An 11,177-nucleotide genomic window follows, 5' to 3' on the forward strand; every position below is an offset into this window, starting at 1 on the left:
AATGGGAACGGAAAACATTTGATCGCAAGGTCATAGTTCAACCGATTCCTCCACAGGAAAACATCTGATATATTCTATACGACACTGTTGACGGCATGTGCGTGAAATGACGGGAATATGTTGTCGACCCACCTAACTTGTACACTTAGCGAATGGGTAAAAAGATTCTTCTACCTTGCCCGATTTAGGTTTTCTTGTGGATGTGATAATCACTCCGAAAAAAGTGAAGAAAACAAAAGAATTTGTCACATAAACTAAAAATAAAAATTTAAACTTTTCACTCGAGGGAAGACTTGAACCTAGGACCTCTCGTTTGGTAGCTGCTCTCGCTAACCACGGGACCACGGCGCTCCGTGACACGCAGTGTCCTTGATGTTGCCTATCTTCGCATGGACTACTCAGTTTGTATATTTTACTAATTTTTTTCATAGTTCCACACAAATTATTCCGGTTTTCTCGATTGATCTGTGTTCAGTTTTTCAAGGCCTATCCACTGTGCCAAATTATAACTAAATCCGAGGGGGGTGCGATGGGGAGGTTCCCTTGTTAGCTGAACATGCCATATACCAAAAACTATTCGGAATTGTTCTAGTTGTTTATCACGCAACTCGGCCTCGGATCGTGATACTTGACGGCAGTTAAGGAAGAGTGGCTACGTCTAACAAACCGACATGAAGCATGGCTAAATACGTAGCTAGAAGTGCAACGAGTATTGCGTAAGTCGGTGTCTGGCGTTCCAAGTCATGCCGAGATATTTCTTCCATTGTACCTTGTAGTTCATTATTGTAGTTTGGCGTTTAAATGTGTTCCGAGATAACTCTTGTCATTTTAACTTTAGGACATTATTTTAGTGATCCTTTTGCGAATTGGTTAATCAAATTTTAAGGGCCGTGACTGCCCAAGTCACTCACGGAGTCTTATATAATTGAAAGTGTTGATCACCTGTTTTCTAGTCAAGATTGTGTATCTCATGCCTCAGAATATTGTCCGCCGCTGATGTGTTTTGTGTTGCAGATAATTGGCAGTGGTCAACGCGAGCAAACTGGGAGCGGAGTACCACGGTGGCGGAGTGGTATTTAAGGCCCTGCCCTCCTCCCCCCCCCCCCTTTTACTTCTCAGGATATGTTCTACTGCCTTGTGATTCCATCCTTCCCGTGAAGAGTTATGGTGTCTGAAGTTCAATTGCAGTGCAAAGTTGAGTACATTTCTATTTCATTTGCTGTCTCGTGGATCTCTTGTATTGATTAAAATCCTTTGGTTGATCGCGTCTATCACTAACTCACACGCAGTATTGAATCGGCCTCATTTTAGGGGATATTGTCATATGGTCATGTTATAGTAGTAATGATTTTAACAACATTATTGATTAATCAACTGAGTTAAATAATCTTGAAAATTTGTTTGGCCAAATTAAAGCACCACCTTAGTAGTGGAAGTGATTTTTATTGTAATAAATCTTTTAGGAATAGTGTTACATTTAGGAAAGTTCGCTAGCCAAATCTTACAAGATCTGTGTTCTGGCACTTAATGTATTCTTTAGCTGATAGGTAGTAATTAGAGTTCCTATAGGAATCGTGTGGATATTAGTTCCATCTAAGTAATGAAGTTTATCTGAGTTAGTTTAACTAGTTATATTCAATTTTCAAGTTTTTATGGGGCTTGTTCTAGTTAAAGAAATTTGTTCGTCATTTATCCAAGTGATCTGGCTTTATAAGACAATCGCCTTTATTATTGTGATTGTGATTTGATAATGCTTTAAGATTGAATAAATAAGTATGTGGCAACTAAAACGGATTACTATTGTGATTTCCTTGTGTCCTTATGACCCACACCCCACCTGTACCACACAAACAATCCTGTTGGCAGAACATCTGCAACTGATCATTATAGCAGATGTTGAAAATACCGCTTCAGTTGTAAATTACCTTATTTTCAAAAATGTTCAAATGTGTGTGAACTCTTATGGGACTTAACTGCTCAGGTCATTAGTCCCTAAGCTTACACACTATTTAACCTAAATTATCCTAAGGACAAATACACACATCCATGCCCGAGGGAGGACTCGAGCCTCCACTGGGACCAGCCGCACTGTCCATGACTGCAGCGCCTTGTACCGCTCGGCTAATCCCGCGCGGCCTTCATTTTCACAATAAACTAATTTACATTAACGTAATTTACAACTGAAGCGGTATTTTCAACTTCTGCATGTACCACAGTTTCCAAGTGTTGTCTGAGATCGTCTAGACCAACGACTTGGGCGTGATGGCCCGACTGCTTGACGTGCACGTTCTCCCGTGTTGACTGCGCTGGACTATTACCTGTAGCATCACTTGAAATTCTTGATTTAGGAGACCCTTGTGGCATCCAAGGAAGACCTTCCGGCGCGGGTTATGTCTGCGGCGGAGGCCGGAAGGACCAGGGATTGATTATCGTACGTACAGCAACATAGTACGGAGGTACCATATCTGTGTTGACATCGATGGTCGTCACATCGAGCTCTACTGGTAAGTGGACCCAGACGATAAGCAGCAAGAGTCAGAGCGCAAAGTGCGCTGCGTACTTTTGCGTGTAGCAAGAAAATGGTACGTTACTGGACGTGAGTTCCGAAGATAAACTTAACCGTCCTGGACCCATTGCATTTGCTCAAAATCTATGAAGGTAATTTAGTTACACTCTGTAAATAAAATGTGGTTGACTATTAGAGATAGAAACGGAAGGAGCGAGTAGAACGATATGGTACAAGCAAATAATGCTAATAAACACAGGTCCGGAAACCAATAGCTTCCACAATACGACATACGCACAAGTGCGTATGTCTGTCATGGCTTGTCAGTGTCATGATCTCGGAGACCCCCGACTTGAATCCGTTGGATATTTTTACAGTGAACTGAGGGCATGCATTGCAGATGGTTGGCAGTGCATTCGGATCAAGACTGGGATTTGCGAACGAGTGAGAGCCATCGATGAACACACGTTCTGAAGCCTGCCTTCACATAAACGTGGCAATGTGAAACATGTGTTGTAATGTGTTGATTCTCACTCGCTTATCTTCAGTTTGGAGCGTTTGTTATAATGTGTTTATATACTCAGTCACAATACATCCAGTATAGGAAAATGCTTGTTTCCAGACCTATGTTCATTAGGATTACTTGCTTGATTCATTATCCTGGACTCGCATTTCTATCTAAAGCAGTCAGATACCCCGTATACATATACTACTAGCCACTAAAATTGCTACACCAAGAAGAAATGCAGACGATAAACGGGTATTCATTTGACGAATATATTACACTCGAACTGACATGTGATTACATTTTCACGCAATTTGGGTGCATAGATCCTGAGAAATCAGTACCCAGAACAATCACCTCTAGCCGCATTAACGGCCTTGATACGGATGAGCATTGAGTCAGAGCTTGGATGGCGTGTACAGGTACAGATGCCCATGTAGCTTCAGATGGTTCAAATGGCTCTGAGCACTATGGGAGATATAGTCATCAGTCCCCTAGAAGTTAGAACTACTTAAACCTAACTAACCTAATGACATCACACACTTCCATGCCCAAGGCAGGATTCGAACCTGCGACTGTAGCGGTCATGCAGTTCCAAACTGAAGCGCCTAGAACCGGACGGCCACACCGGCCGGCCATGCAGCTTCAATACGATACCACAGTACATCAAGAGTAGTGACTGGCGTATTGTCACGAGCCAGTTGCTCAGCCACCATTGATCAGACGTTTTCAATTGGTGAGAGATCTGGAGAATGTGCCGGCCAGGGCAGCAGTCGAACATTTTCTGTATTTACAAAGGCCCGTACAGGACCTGCAACATGCGGTCGTGCATTATCCTGCTGAAATGTAGGGTTTCGCAGGGATCGAATGGAGGGTAGAGCCACGGGTCGTAACACATCTGAAATGTAACGTCCACTGTTCAAAGTGCTATCAATGCAAACAAGAGGTGACCGAGACGTGTAACCAATGGCAACCCATACCATCACGCTGGGTGATACGCCAGTATGGCGATGACGAATACACGCTTCCAATGTGCGTTCCCCGCTGTGTCGCTAAACACGGATGCGACCATCATGATACTGTAAACAGAACCTGGATTCTTCCGAAAACATGACGTTTTGCCATTCGTGCACCCATGTTCGTCGTTGAGTACACCATCGCAGGCGCTCGTGTCTGTGATGCAGCGTCAAGGGTACCCGCAGCCATGGTCTCCAAGCTGATAGTCCATGCTGCTGCAAACGTCGTCAAAATGTTCGTGCAGATGGTTGCTGTCCTCAAAACGTCCCTATCTGTTACGTCCCTATCTGTTGACTCAGGGATCGAGACGTGGCCGCACGATCCGTTACAGCCATGGGGATAAGATGCCTTTCATCTCGACTGCTAGTGATACGAGGCCGTTGGGATCCAGCACGGCGTTCCGTATTACCCTCCTGAACCCAGAGATTCCATATTCTGCTAACAGTCATTGGATCTCGACCAACGCGAGCAGCAATGTCGCGATACGGTAAACCCCAATCGCGCTAGTCTACAATACGACCTTTATCAAATTCGGAAACGTGATGGTACGCATTTCTTCTTCTTACACGAGGCATCACAACAACGTTTCACCAGGCAACGCCGGTAAACTGCTGTTTGTGTATGAGAAATCGGTTGGAAACTTTACTCATGTCAGCACGTTGTAGGTGTCGCCACCGGCGCCAACCTTGTGTGAATGCTCTGAAAAGCTAATAATTTGCATACCACAGCATCTTCCTCCTGTCGGCTAAATTTCGCGTCTGTAGTACGTCATCTTCGTGGTGTAGCGATTGCCAGTAGTGTATATACAAGGTGAAATTTAATAAAACCGACAAACTGGAGGGGCGGATTCTCAACTGGAAATGGAGGAAGGAAGGTCGTACAAAGATGTGTCCGGAATGTATTATTGCAACGGTAAATGGCGCTGACGCAAGAAAGCTACTCTTCCCACGTACCATGCTCTCCTTGTGTGTTGCAGGCTGTGTGATTGACGCAGCATACTGTAAGCAGTGGAATGGTCTCATATTAATACCGGGAACAATTCGAGGTCGTGTTTGTGTACGGCCAAGCAGATGGAAACGGGCGAGAGGCAGCGTGGTTATACCAGAACAAGTACCCTCGAGGAAACCAACCACATCACACAACATTTCAAGCTCTTTTTGGACGTCTGTGTGATCAAGGGTCTATTCAAACAGACGAACGTGCAGACTGTGCGTACACCAGATTTGGAGGAGCGGGTTCTGCCTATCGACCGTTTCTGTCTACTTGGCCGTATACAAACACCATCTCGGATTGTTCCCGACATGAATACGGGATCATTCTGCTGCTTACAGTACGTCAATCACACAGCCTACAACATATACGGAACGTATTACTAGTGGTCGGAGGAGCTTTCATTCGTCAGCGACGTCTACCGAGGCCACTATGCATTTCCGGATAAATGCCCGTAGGGCCTGCAGCTTGCCTTTTTTATTCTTCATCCCATATATGTACTGATGCGCCAAAGAAACTGGTATAGGCATGCGTATTCAAATATAGAGATATGTAAATAGGCAGTGTATGGCGCTGTGGTCGGCAACGCCAATATAAGGCAGCAAGTGTCTGGCGCAGTTATTAGATCGGTTACCCCTGCTGCAATCGCAGATTATCAAGATTTAAGAGTGTTTGAAAATGATATTCCGTGCGATGGGACACAGCATCTCCGAGGTAGGAATTTTCCCGTACGACATATCATGAGCGTACCATTAATTTCAAGAATCCGGTGAAACATCAAATCTCCGGCATCGCTACGGCCGGAGAAAGATCCTGCAAGAACAGGACCAACGACAACTGAATAGAATCACTGAACCTGACAGAAAGCCAACCCATTCGAAAATGGCTGCATATTTCAGTGCTGGGCCAGCAACAAGTGTCAGCGTTTGAACCATTCAACGAAACATAATCGATATGGGCTTCCGGAGCCGAAAGTCCACTCGTGTACTCTTGATGACTGCACGAAACAAAACTTTACCCCTCACCTGGGCCCGTCAACACCGACATTGGACTCTTACTAGTGGAAACATGTTGCCCGGTTGGACGAGTCTCGTTTCAAATTGTCTAGAGCGGATGGGCATGTACGCGCATGGAGATAACCTCATGAATCCATGGACACTGCATGTCAGCAGGGGACTGTTCAAGCTGGTGGAGGCTCTGTAATGGTGTGGGGCGTGTGCAGTTGGAGTGATATAGGACCCCTGATACGTGTAGATACGACTCTGACAGGTGATACGTACATAGGCATCCTGTCTGATCACTTGCATCCATTCATATCCATTGTGCATTCGCACAGACTTGGGTAATTCCAACAGGACAATGTGACATTCCACACGTCCATATTCGCTGGCTCCAGGAACACTCTTCTGAGTTTAAACACATACGCTGGGCACCAAACTCTCCAGACGTGAACATTATTGAGCGTATCTGGGATGCCTTGCAACGTGCTGTCCAGAAGAGATGTCCACCCCTCGTACTTAAGGACAGCACTGTAGGATTCATGGGGTCAGTTCCCTCCAGCACTACTTCAGACACTCGTCGAGTCCGTGCCATGTCGTGTTGCGGCACTTCTGAGTCCTAGCGTAGGGCCTACACGATATTGGCAGGTGTAGCAGTTTCTTTGGTTCTTCAGTCTATCCGGTCGTTGCGCGCATTTATCAGGCGGCCGCCAGATACGGTTAGTGTCAGCTGTTATCACAGCGTAGATGATAGTGCACGAGACTGCTCCGCCTTTGGTTCGAGCTCGATCCTTTCTACCGTCGCACGGCCAGTTTTTGTATCGCTCTCTTGTTCAGCTTTAGAAACCAACGAAGAACGTGGTTGGAAACACCGTCTCTTGTGGGCCGTTTGAATTTGTGCATGCAAGGACCTGATTGGATTACTTCATTGACAGTTAACTCGGAAACGGCACAATATATAGAATTTTTTCTTAACAATTAGTTCTAAGCACAACCTGCTCTGCGACACGCTTTCATGCTTTTCAGACTGTTTCTGACAATGCTGTATGTACAGCGTGTTTCTCAATTGCTATTAAAGGCTTCCAGGCGCTCTAGAGCGGACATAGTAGACGTAGTTCTGATAAGGAATCCAAGACAGAAAATGCAGCGTCCGATATAAGGTAACTTAGAAGATCGGAGCACTTCCAAATCTCCCGCTTCATTGAGAGAAGTACTAGTCCTGGCAATACGACGACGCAGAGGCTCAATAGCACGGACCGCTAGATGATCGGATTTAAAACTCCTAGATTTTTACCTCTGGGGGTATCTGAAAAGCGTTGTTTACATGGACCTGATTCCTGGTGTGCAGGCTCTTCAACAGCGATCCACCTATGAATTGCAACGATGTCTTCCTTTAATCCGACTTGGTGCGGATCCCGAACACTCGAGCAGTACCCAACAACAGGTAGCACTAGTGTCCTATATGTGATCTCTTTTCACAGATTAGCCACACTTCCCAAAATTCTCCCAATAAACCGAAGATGATCATGCGTTTTTCCTGGCACAATAAACCGTATTAAATTATTGATCAGAGAAAGATTCGGCAACCGAAAAGCGACTTTTCTCTGTTCACCCCCTCTTGGGATATTGATACGATTATCAAAGAAATTTAACTTCTCATACAAGTTACACACAAAATTTGGAGAGCATTTTGAATTTCTACAAAACAGTTTTATTTGATTATTCCTAAAAATAAACTCTTGAGCTGATTTTTTTGTGGATTATATGACACTGAGACTTCCAGCCACTCTTTCTGTCCGCGATACGACATCACAGTAAATGACAAGCATGTTCAGTGCTGTAAAACTTCAGGCTTTATCGGCGAGATCTTGACGTATGGAATAATCGGGTCTACTGCCGGATTTTTGTGTCACTCTGGCACAATATTTCGGCGACGTAACTAGTTGCCTTCATCAGGTGCTACCTGAGACTGCCGTATTGGAGAATCTTGTCCACTATTTATGCCCAGAGGGCGCTGGGCGCTCTGTTTGCCGTACACGCCCGCCTGGCGCTGCTCAGGAGCAGCAGCAGTTGGGCGCGGACCGCGATCGGAACGCGCGACACAGGACGGGCCTCAGAGAGCTGCCACAGATGGCGACCAACCCGGGCGCTGACGTCCGAGGGAGCACCGGGGAAGAGACAACACCTTACAAGCAGCGCCAGGCGGGCGCGGACGGCAGCAGAGCGCCCAGCGCCATCTAGGCAGTACTGGACAAGATCCTCCAATACGGCAGTCTCAGGTAGCACCTGAAGAAGGCAACGAGTTACGTGGCCGAAATATTATGCCAGAGTGACACAAACATCCGGCAGCAGAACCGATTGTTCCACATGTCATGTTCAGTGATGTCTGTTGTTCAATGAGCTCATTGGTTCAAATGGCTCTGAGCACTATGGGACTGAGGTCATCAGTCCATTAGAACTTAGAACTACTTAAACCTAAATAACCTAAGGACATGTCACACATCCATGCCCGAGGCAGGATTCAAACCTGCGACCGTAGCAGTCGCTCGGTTTCAGACTGAAGCGCCTAGAGCCACTCGGCCACATCGGCTGGTAATGAACGCATTAATCACTAACTATACAACCTCATGTTGTTCGTATATTGTACCCTTGTTCTGAAGAGAATAGTGCTTGATGTTCTGTATAATTAGCGACATCTCTCTTCTGATCATTCACAAATGACACGCTTCAGTAAACTGTCATGGCTGTAGGATTAAGATCAACTGGCAAGCTAGCTCAGGTTTCGCAGACAGAGCCTCACCTGCTAATCTCCTTGGCATCTTCCTTGTCGGCGGCAGCCACCCTCTTCGCAGTTCTCTCCAGCCGTACCCGCAGCTCCTCATACTGACGGTCTGAGTCTGCAACAACAGATGTACGAGGGTAATGCCAAAAGTAAGGTCTCTAAAGCGCTAGGACCGCAGGGAAACTGTTTGTGTGACTGTTGGCCACACTGTTTTTTTCCGTACTCCTTTCACTCTCTACTCCCGCTGGAGCTTTCAGTCTTGGTTTCGATGACACTTGTAACGGAGGTCCCGTTAGCCACAACAGATGTACGATAGTAATGCCAAAAGTAGAGTCCCTAAAGCGCTAGGGGCGCAGGGAAACTGTTTGTGTGGCTGTTGGCCACACTGTCTTATTTTCCGTGCTCCTTCCGCTAGCCCTGCTGGAGCTTCCAGGCTTGGCTTCGCAGCCACTTGTAATGGAGGTCCCGTTAGCCACAACAGATGTACGAGAGTAATGCCAAAAGTTAGGTCTCTAAAGCGCTAGGGCCGCAGGGAAACTGTTTGTGTGGCTGTTGGCCACACTGTCTTTTTTTCCGTGCTCCTTCCACTCTCTACTCCCGCTGGAGCTTTCAGGCTTGGCTTCGCAGCCACTTGTTACGGAAGTCCCGTTGGCCACTACCACCAGGTGCAAAGCTAGCGCACTTATTCGGTTTCTGAGTGTAAAAGGCGTTAAACCAATTGACATTCATGGACAGTTGACGGAAGTGTACGGAGAGTCGTGTATGGATGTCAAAAATGTCCGCAAGTGGTGTAGAGAGTTTGCAGGTGGTCGTACTGAAATTCATAAGGAGGAAAGAAGCGGGAGACCGCCAATGTCCGAAAGGACAATCATAAAGGTTGACCAAATCGTGCTTCATGGTCGGCTGATTACTCGCGATGAGCTCTTCAGTATTCCTACTGAGGTGTCTCGAAACACCATACATCGGACGCTGACTGCAATCTTCAAATTTCCGTAGATGTGCGTAAGATGGGTTCCAAGAATGCTGACTGAAGACCACAAACGGCAACGCTTTGAAACTTACCACCAATTTCTTCAACCCTATGTAAATTGATAAGGACATCCTTTCGGATTCAGTAGTCGCGGTGATAAAACCTAAGCTTTTCACTTCACACACGAGACCAAACAACGACCCGATACACTCAAGCCACGAAAACTCTAAGGAACACAATATGCCGGTAAAATCAATGGCAACCGTGTTTTGGGCTCGAAAGGGAATATTATTCGTCGAATTCATAGTTCCTGGGGCAACAAGTGTCGACAGGTGTTGCAAGACACTACGAAAGCTCAGAATGACGGTTTAGGAAAGAAGAAGGATGTTAAGCAAGGCTATAATCATTCTCCACTACAATGCTCGCCCCCATATTTCCCGTCAAAATGTGGATCTTCTCCAACAGTTTGGATGGGACATCATCACCTGCCCACCTAACAGCCCGGATTTAGCACCAAGTGGCTACCATTTGTTTTCCAAGTTGAAAGAACACTTTTACGGAAGGCGCTTCAGTGACGAGGACCAGGTGAAAGATGAGGTCCGACGCTTCTTCAATAGCACGGCGGCGGCTATTATGACATGTGGGTACAGAAACTGCTAAAGAGTTTACAAAAATGCATAGATCGAAATGACGATTATGTGTAATACTAGAAAAATATTCAAGCTCCAAAACAATGTACAACTTATTGTAAGTAAACGTTTCTTTATATTTTTAAACAAAATTGGAGACTTACTTTTGGGAGGCAACGGTCTTGCCGCAGTTGATAGACCGGTTCCCATGAGATCACCGAAGTTAAGCGCTGTCGGGCGTGGTCAGTGCTTGGATGGGTGACCATCCAGGCCGCCATGCGCTGTTGCCATTTTTCGGGGTTCACTCAGCCTCGTGATGCCAATTGAGGAGCTACTCGACCAAATAGTAGCGGCTTCGGTCAAGATTACGATCGTCACGACCAGGAGAGCGGTGTGCTGACCCCATGGCCCTCCTATCCGCATCCTCCACTGCGAATGACACGAAGGTCGGATGGTCCCGGTAGGCCACTCGTGGCCTGAAGACGGAGTGAGTGTACTTTTGGGATCACCATCATATCTGGCGAATATTGCCGTATCTGTCATCCTTCAATCCTGGTGCCTATCCTGTGTGAGCTACTACAGGAGTAACAAAAGCGACAGGAAATATATTGCTATTTTCCTACAAAACCACTGATTATCTAAATGTATTTTTTTTCGCCGAGGATAAGTTATGCTTTCTACTGTTTTATTAGACAAGGTTTGTAAAACCATTTTTTTAATTGGATTTTATACCCTCTTGGGTGTCGAACACGTGAATGGTGGCTACACTGAGCCACAGCG

General features: G+C 46.0%; 1 pseudogene; it reads left to right on the plus strand.

Annotated features, from left to right (window-relative positions):
• The first annotated feature begins 10,569 nt into the window (after positions 1 to 10,569).
• Positions 10,570 to 10,687, plus strand: LOC126208754 (5S ribosomal RNA; annotated as a pseudogene).
• The last annotated feature ends 490 nt before the right edge of the window (positions 10,688 to 11,177 follow it).

This window comes from Schistocerca nitens, chromosome 1 (assembly GCF_023898315.1).
Source record: "Schistocerca nitens isolate TAMUIC-IGC-003100 chromosome 1, iqSchNite1.1, whole genome shotgun sequence".
NCBI classification, from domain to species: Eukaryota; Metazoa; Arthropoda; class Insecta; order Orthoptera; family Acrididae; genus Schistocerca; species Schistocerca nitens.